This window comes from Coregonus lavaretus (assembly GCF_964263955.1).
Source record: "Coregonus lavaretus genome assembly, chromosome: 8".
In the NCBI taxonomy this organism is placed as follows: Eukaryota; Metazoa; Chordata; class Actinopteri; order Salmoniformes; family Salmonidae; genus Coregonus; species Coregonus lavaretus.
Window position 1 is genome coordinate 45,942,944 of NC_139995.1, and position 12,829 is coordinate 45,955,772.

A 12,829-nucleotide genomic window follows, 5' to 3' on the forward strand; every position below is an offset into this window, starting at 1 on the left:
AGGACAAGTCACCTGGGCTCGATCTCATTGATAACAAACTACTTTGACTACCAGCACCCTATATTGCAGCTCTAATTAAGCTTATTTTAAACCTCTCATTACTCAAAGGAAAGTTTCCTGATTAATGGAAGCATGCAAAATTGTGTCCAATTCCAAAATACCAAAATGACCTTTTAGGCTATCAAACAGTAGACCAATTAGCCTACTGTCATCATTTAGTATGATTTTGGAAGCAATTGTCAGTAACCATATATGGGAGTATATAAACTGTCTTCCAAAGATAATTCGTAAAAATCCAAATAACTTCACAGATCTTCATTGTAAAGGGTTTAAACACTGTTTCCCATGCTTGTTCAATGAACCATGAACAATTAATGAACATGCACCTGTGGAACGGTCGTTAAGACAATAATAGCTTACAGACGGTAGGCAATTAAGGTCACAGTTATGAAAACTAAGGACACTAAAGAGGCCTTTCTACTGACTCTGAAAAACAACAAAAGAAAGATGCCCAGGGTCCCTGCTCATCTGCGTGAACGTGCCTTAGGCATGCTACAAGGAGGCATGAGGACTGCAGATGTGGCCAGGGCAATAAATTGCAATGTCCGTACTGTGAGACGCCTAAGACAGCGCTACAGGGAGACAGGACGGACAGCTGATCGTCCTCGCAGTGGCAGACCACGTGTAACAACACCTGCACAGGATCGGTACATCCGAACATCACACCTGCGGGACAGTTACAGGATGGCAACAACTGCCAGAGTTACACCAGAATGCACAATCCCTCCATCAGTGCTCAGACTGTCCGCAATAGGCTGAGAGAGGCTGGAGTGAGGGCTTGTAGGCCTGTTGTAAGGCAGGTCCTCATCAGACATCACCGGCAACAACGTCACCTATGGGCACAAACTCACCGTCGCTGGACCAGACAGGACTGGCAAAAAGTGCTCTTCACTGACGAGTCGCGGTTTTGTCTCACAAGGGGTGATGGTCGGATTCACGTTTATCGTCGAAGGAATGAGCGTTACACGGAGGCCTGTCCTCTGGAGCAGGATCGATTTGGAGGTGGAGGGTCCGTCATGGTCTGGGGCGGTGTGTTACAGCATCATCGGACTGAGCTTGTTGTCATTGCAGACAATCTCAACGCTGTGCGTTACAGGGAAGACATCCTCCTCCCTCATGTGGTACCCTTCCTGCAGGCTCATCCTGACATGACCCTCCAGCATGACAATGCACCAGCCATACTGCTCATTCTGTGCGTGATTTCCTGCAAGACAGGAATGTCAGTGTTCTGCCATGGCCAGCAAAGAGCCCAGATCTCAATCCCATTGAGCACGTCTGGGACCTGTTGGATCGGAGGGTGAGGGCTAGGGCCATTCCCCACAGAAATGTCTGGGAACTTGCAGGTGCCTTGGTGGAAGAGTGGGGTAACATCTCACAGCGAGAACTGGCAAATCTGGTGCAGTCCATGAGGAGGAGATGCACTGCAGTACTTAATGCAGCTGGTGGCCACACCAGATACTGACTGTTACTTTAGATTTTTACCCCACTTTGTTCAGGGACACATTATTCCATTTATGTTAGTCACATGTCTGTGTAACTTGTTCAGTTTATGTCTCAGTTGTTGAATCTTGTTATGTTCATACAAATATTTACACATGTTAAGTTTGCTGAAAATAAACGCAGTTGACAGTGAGAGGACGTTTCTTTTTTTGCTGAGTTTAGAACAAAATGAAATGATCACAGCCCACCAACATGCATACCGTACGGATCACTCTTTTGCAACAGCTCTGGTTGATTTAACAGATCAATAGCGCAGGGCCCGGTTGCATAAAAGTAGGAAAACCTGCAAAATCGGCAGTGTATCAAATACTTGTTCTCCCCACTGTATAAGAGGGTCTTGAAGCTGACATGATAAGTATTTCAAATTGGATAACCCAAAACAAATGAGTGCTAAATACAAAGACAACCAAGGCAATGCTACAAAGAGAAGAAGGAAGACGCTACCCTCCCTGCAGCTGACAGTTAGCGGGAGATAGACCATAAACCATAGAAGAGGTTTTAGAGACGCGGATGTTTGTTCTTTAGCAGCACACCTGTCTCTCTTGGTCATCACACATTTCACAGCTCTGCAACAAAATCATCAGAACCTCCTGTATGCTCAGAAGGATTGTGAAATATATGCCAGAGCAAATTTTAAAACAAACCTCATAAGCTTTCATCCATAGTAAAATTAACTACTGCTATGTCGTCTGGAGTAATGCAAGTGTTGGTGACCTAAAGAGACTGCAGATAGCACAAAATAAGGCAGCCAGAATGGTTCTGCAACGTGGTTACGAGAGGTCTTCCATAGAATTACATAATGTACTCAAATGGCCGACTGTCAAGGAACTGATAGAAAATAATACACAAATCCTTTTCATAAACTTAACCGCTCTGAATATGGTCAAAGACAAACGCTCTCGTAACACATGGAAGAGAACCAAGGTCACCTAGTCATTTAGCAGATGCTCTTATCCAAAGCGACTTACAGCATACATCTTAAAATAGCTGGGTGGGACAACCACATATCACAGCCATAGTAAGTACACAATAAAGTAGCTATCAGCCACTCCTTTCCTCTTTCCTCTTTTGACCTCACCCTCTCACCGTCCCTCCCTACTCACCTACTAATCTCACACCAACTCCCCTCCATGTCTCCGACCACTACTTTGTATCCTTTTCTCTCTCGCTCTCCTCCAACACTACTCACTCTGCCTCTACTCAGATGGTAATGTGCCGTCGCAACCTTCGCTCTCTCTCTCCCGCTACTCTCTCCTCTTCCATCCTATCATCTCTTCCCTCTGCTAAATCCTTCTCCCTCCTATCTCCTGATTCTGCCTCCTCAACCCTCCTCTCCTCCCTTTCTGCATCTTTTGACTCTCTATGTCCCCTATCCTCCCGGCCGGCTCGGTCCTCCCCTCCTGCTCCGTGGCTTGACGACTCATTGCGAGCTCACAGAACAGGGCTCCAGGCAGCCGAGCAGAAATGGAGGAAAACTAGACTCCCTGTGGACCTTTCATCTTTTCACTCCCTCCTCTCTACATTTTTTCCCTCTGTTTCTGCTGCTAAAGCCACTTTCTACCACTCTAAATTCCAAGCATCTGCCTCTAACCCTAGGAAGCTCTTTGCCACCTCCTCCCTGCTGAATCCTCCTCCTCCTCCCCCCTCCCTCCTCCCTCTCTGTGGATGACTTCGTCAACCATTTTGAAAAGAAGGTTGACGACATCTGATCCTCATTTATTAAGTCAAATGACACCGCTGGTCCTGCTCACACTGCCCTACCCTATGCTTTGACTTCTTTCTCCCCTCCCTCTCCAGATGAAATCTTGCGACTTGTGACGGCCGGCACCCCAACAACCTGCCCGCTTGACCCTATCCCCTCCTCTCTTCTCCAGACAATTTCCGGAGACCTTCTCCCTTACCTCACCTCGCTCATCAACTCATCCTTGACCGCTGGCTATGTCCCTTCCGTCTTCAAGAGAGCAAGAGCTGCACGCCTCCTCAAAAAACCTACACTCGATCCATCCGATGTCAACAACTACAGACCAGTATCCCTTCTTTCTTTTCTCTCCAAAACTCTTGAGCGTGCCGTCTCTAGCCAACTCTCCTGCTATCTCTCTCAGAATGACCTTCTTGATCCAAACCAGTCAGGTTTCAAGACTGGTCATTCAACTGAGACTGCTCTTCTCTGTGTCAAGGAGGCTCTCCACACTGCTAAAGCTAACTCTCTCTCCTCTGCTCTTATCCTTCTAGACCTATCTGCTGCCTTTGATACTGTGAACCATCAGATCCTCTTCTCCACCCTCTCCAAGTTGGGCATCTCCGGCACTGCTCACTCTTGGATTGCGTCGTACCTGATAGGTCGCTCCTACCAGGTGGTGTGGCGAGAATCTGTCTCCGCACCACGTGCTCTCACCACTGGTGTCCCCCAGGGCTCAGTTCTAGGCCCTCTCCTATTCTCTCTATACACCAAGTCACTTGGCTCTGTCATATCCTCACATGGTCTCTCCTATCATTGCTACGCAGACGACACACAATTCATTTTCTCCTTTCCCCCTTCTGATAACCAGGTGGCGGATTGCATCTCTGAATGTCTGGCAGACATATCAGTGTGGATGTCGGATCACCACCTCAAGCTGAACCTCGGCAAGACGGAGCTGCTCTTCCTCCCAGGTAAGGACTGCCCGCTCCATGATCTCACCATCACGGTAGACAACTCCATTGTGCCCTCCTCCCAGAGTGCAAAGAACCTTGGCGTGACCCTGGACAACACCCTGTCGTTCTCCGCTAACATCAAAGCGGTGACCCGATCCTGCAGGTTCATGCTCGACAACATTCGCAGAGTACGACCCTACCTTACACAGAAAGCGGCACAGGTCCTAATCCAGGCACTTGTCATCTCCCGTCTGGATTACTGCAACTCGCTGTTGGCTGGGCTCCCTGCCTGTGCCATTAAACCCCTACAACTTATCCAGAATGCTGCAGCCCATCTGGTGTTCAACCTTCCCAAGTTCTCTCATGTCACCCCGCTCCTTCGCACACTCCACTGGCTTCCAGTTGAAGCTTGCATCTACTACAAAACCATGGTGCTTGCCTACGGAGCGTTGAGGGGAACGGCACCTCCTTACCTTCAGGCTCTGATCAGACCCTACACCCAAACGAGGGCACTACGTTCATCCACCTCTGGCCTGCTAGCCCCCCTACCTCTACGGAAGAACAGTTCCCGCTCAGCCCAGTCAAAGCTATTCGCTACTCTGGCACCCCAATGGTGAAACAAGCTCCCCCACGACGCCAGGACAGCGGAGTCACTAACCACCTTCCGGAGACACTTGAAACCTTACCTCTTTAAGGAATACCTGGAATAGTATAACAGTAATCCTTCTACCCATTTTAATGAGGGAAATAAGTATTTGACCCCTCTGCAAAATATGACTTAGTACTTGGTGGCAAAACCCTTGTTGGCAATCACAGAGGTCAGACATTTCTTGTAGTTGGCCACCAGGTTTGCACACATCTCAGGAGGGATTTTGTCCCACTCCTCTTTGCAGATCTTCTCCAAGTCATTAAGGTTTCGAGGCTGACGTTTGGCAACTCGAACCTTCAGCTCCCTCCACAGATTTTCTATGGGATTAAGGTCTGGAGACTGGCTAGGCCACTCCAGGACTTTAATGTGCTTCTTCTTGAGCCACTCATTTGTTGCCTTGGCCGTGTGTTTTGGGTCATTGTCATGCTGGAATACCCATCCACAACCCATTTTCAATGCCCTGGCTGAGGGAAGGAGGTTCTCACCCAAGATTTGACGGTACATGGCCCCGTCCATCGTCCCTTTGATGCGGTGAAGTTGTCCTGTCCCCTTAGCAGAAAAACACCCCCAAAGCATAATGTTTCCATCTGCATGTTTGACGGTAGGGATCGTGTTCTCGCGGTCATAGGCAGCATTCCTCCTCTTCAAAACACGGCGAGTTGAGTTGATGCCAAAGAGCTCGATTTTGGTCTCATCTGACCACAACACTTTCACCCAGTTCTCCTCTGAATCATTCAGATGTTCATTGGCAAACTTCAGATGGGCCTGTATATGTGCTTTCTTGAGCAGGGGGACCTTGCGGGCGCTGCAGGATATCAGTCCTTCACGGCGTAGTGTGTTACCAATTGTTTTCTTGGTGACTATGGTCCCAGCTGCCTTGAGATCATTGACAAGATCCTCCCATGTAGTTCTGGGCTGATTCCTCACCGTTCTCATGATCATTGCAACTCCACGAGGTGAGATCTTGCCTGGAGCCCCAGGCCGAGGGAGATTTACAGTTCTTTTGTGTTTCTTCCATTTGCAAATAATCGCACCAACTGTTGTCACCTTCTCACCAAGCTGCTTGGCGATGGTCTTGTAGCCCATTCCAGCCTTGTGTAGGTCTACAATCTTGTCCCTGACATCCTTGGAGAGGCCATGGTGGAGAGTTTGGAATCTGATTGATTGATTGCTTCTGTGGACAGGTGTCTTTTATACAGGTAACAAGCTGAGATTAGGAGCACTCCCTTTAAGAGTGGTGCTCCTAATATCAGCTCGTTACCTGTATAAAAGACACCTGGGAGCCAGAAATCTTTCTGATTGAGAGGGGGTCAAATACTTATTTCCCTCATTAAAATGCAAATCAATTTATAACATTTTTGACATGCGTTTTTTGTTGTTATTCTGTCTCTCACTGTTCAAATAAACCTACCATTAAAATTATAGACTGATCATTTCTCTGTCAGTGGGCAAACGTACAAAATCAGCAGAGGATCAAATACTTTTTTCCCACACTGTACACCTTAGCCAAATACATTTAAACTCTGTTTTTCACCATCCCTGACATTTAATCCTAGTAAAGTTTCCCTGTCTTAGGTCAGTTAGGATCACCACTTTATTTTAAGAATGTGAAATTGTCACGAGAATTTCTATCTCTAATAGTTCAACTCAACTGTTAAGCTTTGAATAATTCCCAGAGGTTGTAAGACTCTAGTTAATAATGAATTAAACAAATTCTCCAGTCTGCAATAGATCAGCATTTATATTCATGAGAGCTCTGGCGCTAAAAACACACAGCCTTTTTATATACCTTCACACAAAGGAATTTGCTCCGCCCACCTTTAGGCGGCCTGTGATTTTCCACAGAATATAATATTTATTTAAAGCAGTTTCTAGGTCCCCCTTACTATGGAATGTTCGTCTCCAACAGTTTCTACCCATCTTCCCTGTTAGTGGTTTTATTGTCTTATAACTCTAACACAGTTTACACATTTATACAGTATCGGGGTGGAAATACTTTAGTCATTACTTTACACATACAAATTCTTCTATCAGAAATGTCAAAACAATAGTAGAGAGAATTATTTATTTCAGCTTTTATTTCTTTCATCACATTCCCAGTGGGTCAGAAGTTTACATACAGTCAATTAGTATTTGGTAGCATTGCCTTTAAATTGTTTAACTTGGGTCAAACGTTTCGGGTAGCCTTCCACAAGCTTCCCACAATAAGTTGGGTGAATTTTGGCCGATTCCTCTTGATAGAGCTGGTGTAACTGAGTCAGGTTTGTAGGCCTCCTTGCTTGCACACACTTTTTCAGTTCTGCCCACACATTTTCTATAGGATTGAGGTCAGGGCTTTGTGATGGCCACTCCAATACCTTGACTTTGTTGTCCTTAAGCCATTTTGCCACAACTTTGGAAGTATGCTTGGGGTCATTGTCCATTTGGAAGAACCATTTGCGACCAAGCTTTAACTTCCTGACTAATGTCTTGAGATGTTGCTTCAATATATCCACATAATTTTCCTTCCTCATGATGCCATCTATTTTGTGAAGTGCACCAGTCCCTCCTGCAGCAAAGCACCCCCACAGCATGATGCTGCCACCCCCGTGCTTCACGGTTGGGATGATGTTCTTTGGCTTGCAAGCAACCCCCATTTTCCTCCAAACATAACGATGGTCATTATGGCCAAACAGTTCTATTTTTGTTTAATCAGACCAGAGGAAATTTCTCAAAAAATGTGATTGATTTGCACTTTTCGCACCAAAGTACGTTCATCTCTAGGAGACAGAACGCGTCTCCTTCCTGAGTGGTATGATGGCTGCGTGGTCCCATGGTGTTTATACTTACGTACTATTGTTCGTACAGATGAACGTGGTACCTTCAGGCGTTTGGAAATTGCTCCCAACAATGAACCAGACTTTTCTGAGGTCTTGGCTGATTTCTTTTGATTTTCCCATGATGTCAAGCAAAGAGTTTGAAGGTAGACCTTGAAATACAGTGGGGAGAACAAGTATTTGATACACTGCCGATTTTGCAGGTTTTCCTACTTACAAAGCATATAGAGGTCTGTAATTTTTATCATAGGTACACTTCAACTGTGAGAGACGGAATCTAAAACAAAAATCCAGAAAATCACATTGTATGATTTTTAAGTAATTAATTTGCATTTTATTGCATGACATAAGTATTTAAGTGTTCTCCACTCATTACCTGTATTAACTGCACCTGTTTGAACTAATTACCTGTATAAAAGACACCTGTCCACACACTCAATCAAACAGACTCCAACCTCTCCACAATGGCCAAGACCAGAGAGCTGTGTAAGGACATCATGGATAAAATTGTAGACCTGCACAAGGCTGGGATGGGCTACAGGACAATAGGCAAGCAGCTTGGTGAGAAGGCAACAACTGTTGGCACAATTATTAGAAAATGGAAGAAGTTCAAGATGACGGTCAATCACCCTCGGTCTGGGGTTCCATGCGAGATCTCACCTCGTGGGGCATCAATGATCATGAGGAAGGTGAGGGATCAGCCCAGAACTACACGGCAGGACCTGGTCAATCACCTGAAGAGAGCTGGGACCACAGTCTCAAAGAAAACCATTAGTAACACACTACGCCGTCATGGATTAAAATCCTGCAGCGCACGCAAGGTCCCCCTGCTCAAGCCAGCGCATGTCCAAACCCGTCTGAAGTTTGCCAATGACCATCTGGATGATCCAGAGGAGGAATGGGAGAAGGTCATGTGGTCTGATGAGACAAAAATATAGCTTTTTGGTCTAAACTCCACTCGCCGTGTCCGGAGGAAGAAGAAGGATGAGTACAACCCCAAGAACACCATCCCAACCATGAAGCATGGAGGTGGAAACATCATTCTTTGGGGATGCTTTTCTGCAAAGGGGACAGGAGGACTGCACCGTATTGGTGGAACAAGCTCCCTCACGACGCCAGGACAGCGGAGTCACTCACCACCTTCCGGAGACATTTGAAACCCCACCTCTTTAAGGAATACCTGGGATAGGATAAAGGAATCCTTCTACCCCCCCCCCCCCCAATTGTAAAGTGGTTATCCCACTGGCTATAGGGTGAACGCACCAATTTGTGAGTCGCTCTGGCTAAGAGCGTCTGCTAAATGACGTTAATGTGCCCTTGAGCAAGGCACTTAACCCTAATTGCTCCTGTAAGTCGCTCTGGATAAGAGCGTCTGCTAAATGACTAAAATGTAAATGTAAATGTAAATGTAAATGTATTGAGGGGAGGATGGATGGGGCCATGTATCGTGAGATCTTGGCCAACAACCTCCTTGGCCAGCATTGAAGATGGGTCGTGGCTGGGTCTTCCAGCATGACAACGACCCGAAACACACAGCCAGAGCAACTAAGGAGTGGCTCCGTAAGAAGCATCTCAAGGTCCTGGAGTGGCCTAGCCAGTCTCCAGACCTGAACCCAATAGAAAATCTTTGGAGGGAGCTGAAAGTCCGTATTGCCCAGCGACAGCCCCGAAACCTGAAGGATCTGGAGAAGGTCTGTATGGAGGACTGGGCCAAAATCCCTGCTGCAGTGTGTGCAAACCTGGTCAAGACCTACAGGAAACGTATGATCTCTGTAATTGCAAACAAAGGTTTCTGTACCAAATATTAAGTTCTGCTTTTCTGATGTATCAAATACTTATGTCATGCAATAAAATGCAAATTAATTACTTAAAAATCATACAATGTGATTTTCTGGATTTCTTTTTAAAATTCCGTCTCTCACAGTTGAAGTGTACCTATGATAAAAACTACAGACCTCTACATGCTTTGTAAGTAGGAAAACCTGCAAAATCGGCAGTGTATCAAATACTTGTTCTCCCCACTGTACATCCACAGGTACACCTCCAATTGACTCAAATAATGTAAATTAGCCTATCAGAAGCTTCTAAAGCCATGACATTTTCTGGAATTTTCCAAGCTGTTTAAAGGCACAGTCAACTTAGTGTATGTAAACTTCTGACCCACTGAAATTGTGATACAGTGAATTATAAGTGAAATAATCTGTCTGTAAACAATTGTTGGAAAAATTACTTGTGTCATGCACAAAGTAGATGTCCTAGCCGACTTGCCAAAACGATAGTTTGTTAACAATAAATGTGTGGAGTGGTTGAAAAACAAGTTTTAAATGACTCCAACCTAAGTGTATGTAAACTTCCGACTTCAACTGTATACACACACATACACACACTGAACAAAAATTAGTTGTCCGTAGCTTATGCCTTCCCATACCATAACCCCACCGCCACCATGGGGAACTCTGTTCACAACGTTGACATAAGCAAACCGCTCGCCCACACGACGCCATACAAGCTATCTGCCATCTGCCTGGTACAGTTGAAACCGGGATTCATCCGTGAAGAGCACACTTCTCCAGCGTGCCAGTGGCCATCGAAGGTGAGCATTTGCCCACTGAAGTCGGATACTACGCCGAACTGCAGTAAGGTCAAGACCCTAGTGAGGACGACGAGCATGCAAATGAGCTTCCCTGAGACAGTTTTGTGTGCAAACCCACAGTTTCATCAGCTGTCCGGGTGGCTGGTCTCAGACGATCCCACAGGTGAAGAAGCCGGATGTGGAGGTCCTGGGTTGGCGTGGTTACACGTGGTCCGCGGTTGTGATGCCGGTTGGACATACTGCCAAATTCTCTAAAACCAAGTTGGAGGCGGCTTATGGTCTAGAAATTAACATTAAATTCTCTGGCAACAGCTCTGGTGGACATTCCTGCAGTCAGCATGCCAATTAGACGCTCCCTCAAAACTTGAGACCTCTGTGGCATTGTGTGAAAAAACTGCATATTTGAGAGTGGTCTTTTATTGTCCCAAGCAGAAGGTGCACCTGTGTAGTGATCATGCTGTTTAATCAGCTTTTTGATATGCCACACCTGTCAGGTGGATGGATTATCTTGGCAAAGGAGAAATGTTCACTGACAGGGATGTAAACAAATTTGTGCACAACATTTGAGAGAAATACGCTTTTTGTGCATATGGAACATTTCTGGGATCTTTTATTTCAGCTCATGAAACATGGGACCGACACTTTACATTTTGCCCTTCCGTAAGGGTGGGAGGGCCAAGAGACCAGAGGTGGCAGAACGGCGTACTCGGGTTGGGGTGTAGGTTTTGAGCAGACCCTGAAAGTAGCGAGGGGCAGTTCCTCTTGCTGCTCCATAAGCAAGTGCCATGGTCTTTTAGTGGATGGGAGCTTCGACTGGAAGCCAGTGGAGTGTGGAGAGGAGCAGGGTGACATGGGATAATTTTGGGAAGGCTGAATACCAAGGGGGGCTGCAGCATTCTGGATAAATTGCAGGGGTTTAATGGGACAAGCAGGGTGCCCAGCCAACAGCGAGTTGCAGTAGTCTAGACGGGAGATGACGAGTCACTGCTTTGATGTTTGTAGAGAACGACAGGGTGTTGTCCAGGGTCACGCCAAGATTCTTTGCACTCTGGGATGGGGACACCGTGGAGTTGTCACCACGGGATCTTTACAATCCCCAAGTCCAAAACGAATTCACGGCAATACACAGTATTATACAGAGCCATGATCGCATGGAACTCCCTTCCATCTCCATTTACAAACAGCAAAATTACCTTTAAAAATATTACTAAACATCTCAGAACTGCTGGGACTGTGATGTGACGTTTTGTTGTATTGTTTGTATTACAACTTGTTGTATTGTTTGTATATCATTGTATTTTAAATTTGTGTGACTGTCCTTGTGTATCAGTGTACCACTTGTTACTTTGTCATGTGTTTTTTGTGGACCCCAGGAAGAGTAGCTGCTGCTTCTGCAAAAGCGAATGGGGATCCAAATAAACAAATGGCGTTTGCCTGTTCATGATGTTATTGCACCGTTACACTAGCCCTTGATCATGACTCTCAGATCCATTACATTACACATAAATCATTGGATGAAGGCGTCTTCTGTATAGGAGAGTTTTGTTAAGAGACTCCGACGCTCGGTCTGAACATTAACACGGTTTTGGAAGCATTAGGACCTTATCTTTCATATCAGCGAGAAATAATTTTCAAAAAACAAAAGAAAATGGATACACACCTTTATAGGGTTAGGGTTAATGTTCCCACGCGGTCATATTTCCATGTTACAGCGTTTGTTTACGGAAAACAGACTGAAGACAGCGTGGACAACCTGTACCAATTAGCGTAAGAAGGATGCCACAAACGTGTTGTCACTGAAAAATGCTGTCGGCTGCAACTGTGTTGAACCCGGTTAAAACAGTGTACAGTAGGTGTGTATTTAGCATTTGTGAAATTAGTTTGATGTGATATGAAAGTAGAGGGATTTGTGTTTCTAGAACCGCAATTGAGAATCGATTCACGTTTAGATGGAGTATTTGGCTGCTTTGGCTTCCAGAGCCAATTTCCCTTTACACAGAACATGTAAGGTCCTTGGACTATAAGGAGTAATGTTAGGCTCCTTTAGTCCAATATTGGGCTACATTACACAAGAGAATAGTGAGTAGATCATACAGGGGTCAGGGTTGGGAAAGTTGATCAGTCTGAGGCAACCTCTGCTGCCTTGGAACATTGGAGCAACTGGTCACGACATGCCAATAAAATACATAATCTAGTCTGATCACCAAAGTCTATATTCCCAACACTGCTGTCAAGATCAGGAATAGTAAAAGAAACATGGCATATTTAGGAAGCGCACAGGAAATAAAAATATAGGTCATGGCCTACATTGTCATGTCACGGCTTTTAGCTCACTTTCAGCCTAGTTCCATTTCGGTCTAGTTCCCTTTGGTGTTTCCTGAGTGCCAGTCTGTCGGTGCCGTCGTGCCTGAGTGCCAGTCTGTCGGTGCTATCATACGAACTCGTCACTATTATCATGCCTAATGTTTGCCTTGACAATGACAGCATTGGAGTTGGCAAGAGAACAAAAGCAGATCTGAGACCAGGCTACAGTACTTGTGGCGTTCACAGGTCCTAGAAGGCATTTTACACTCCGGC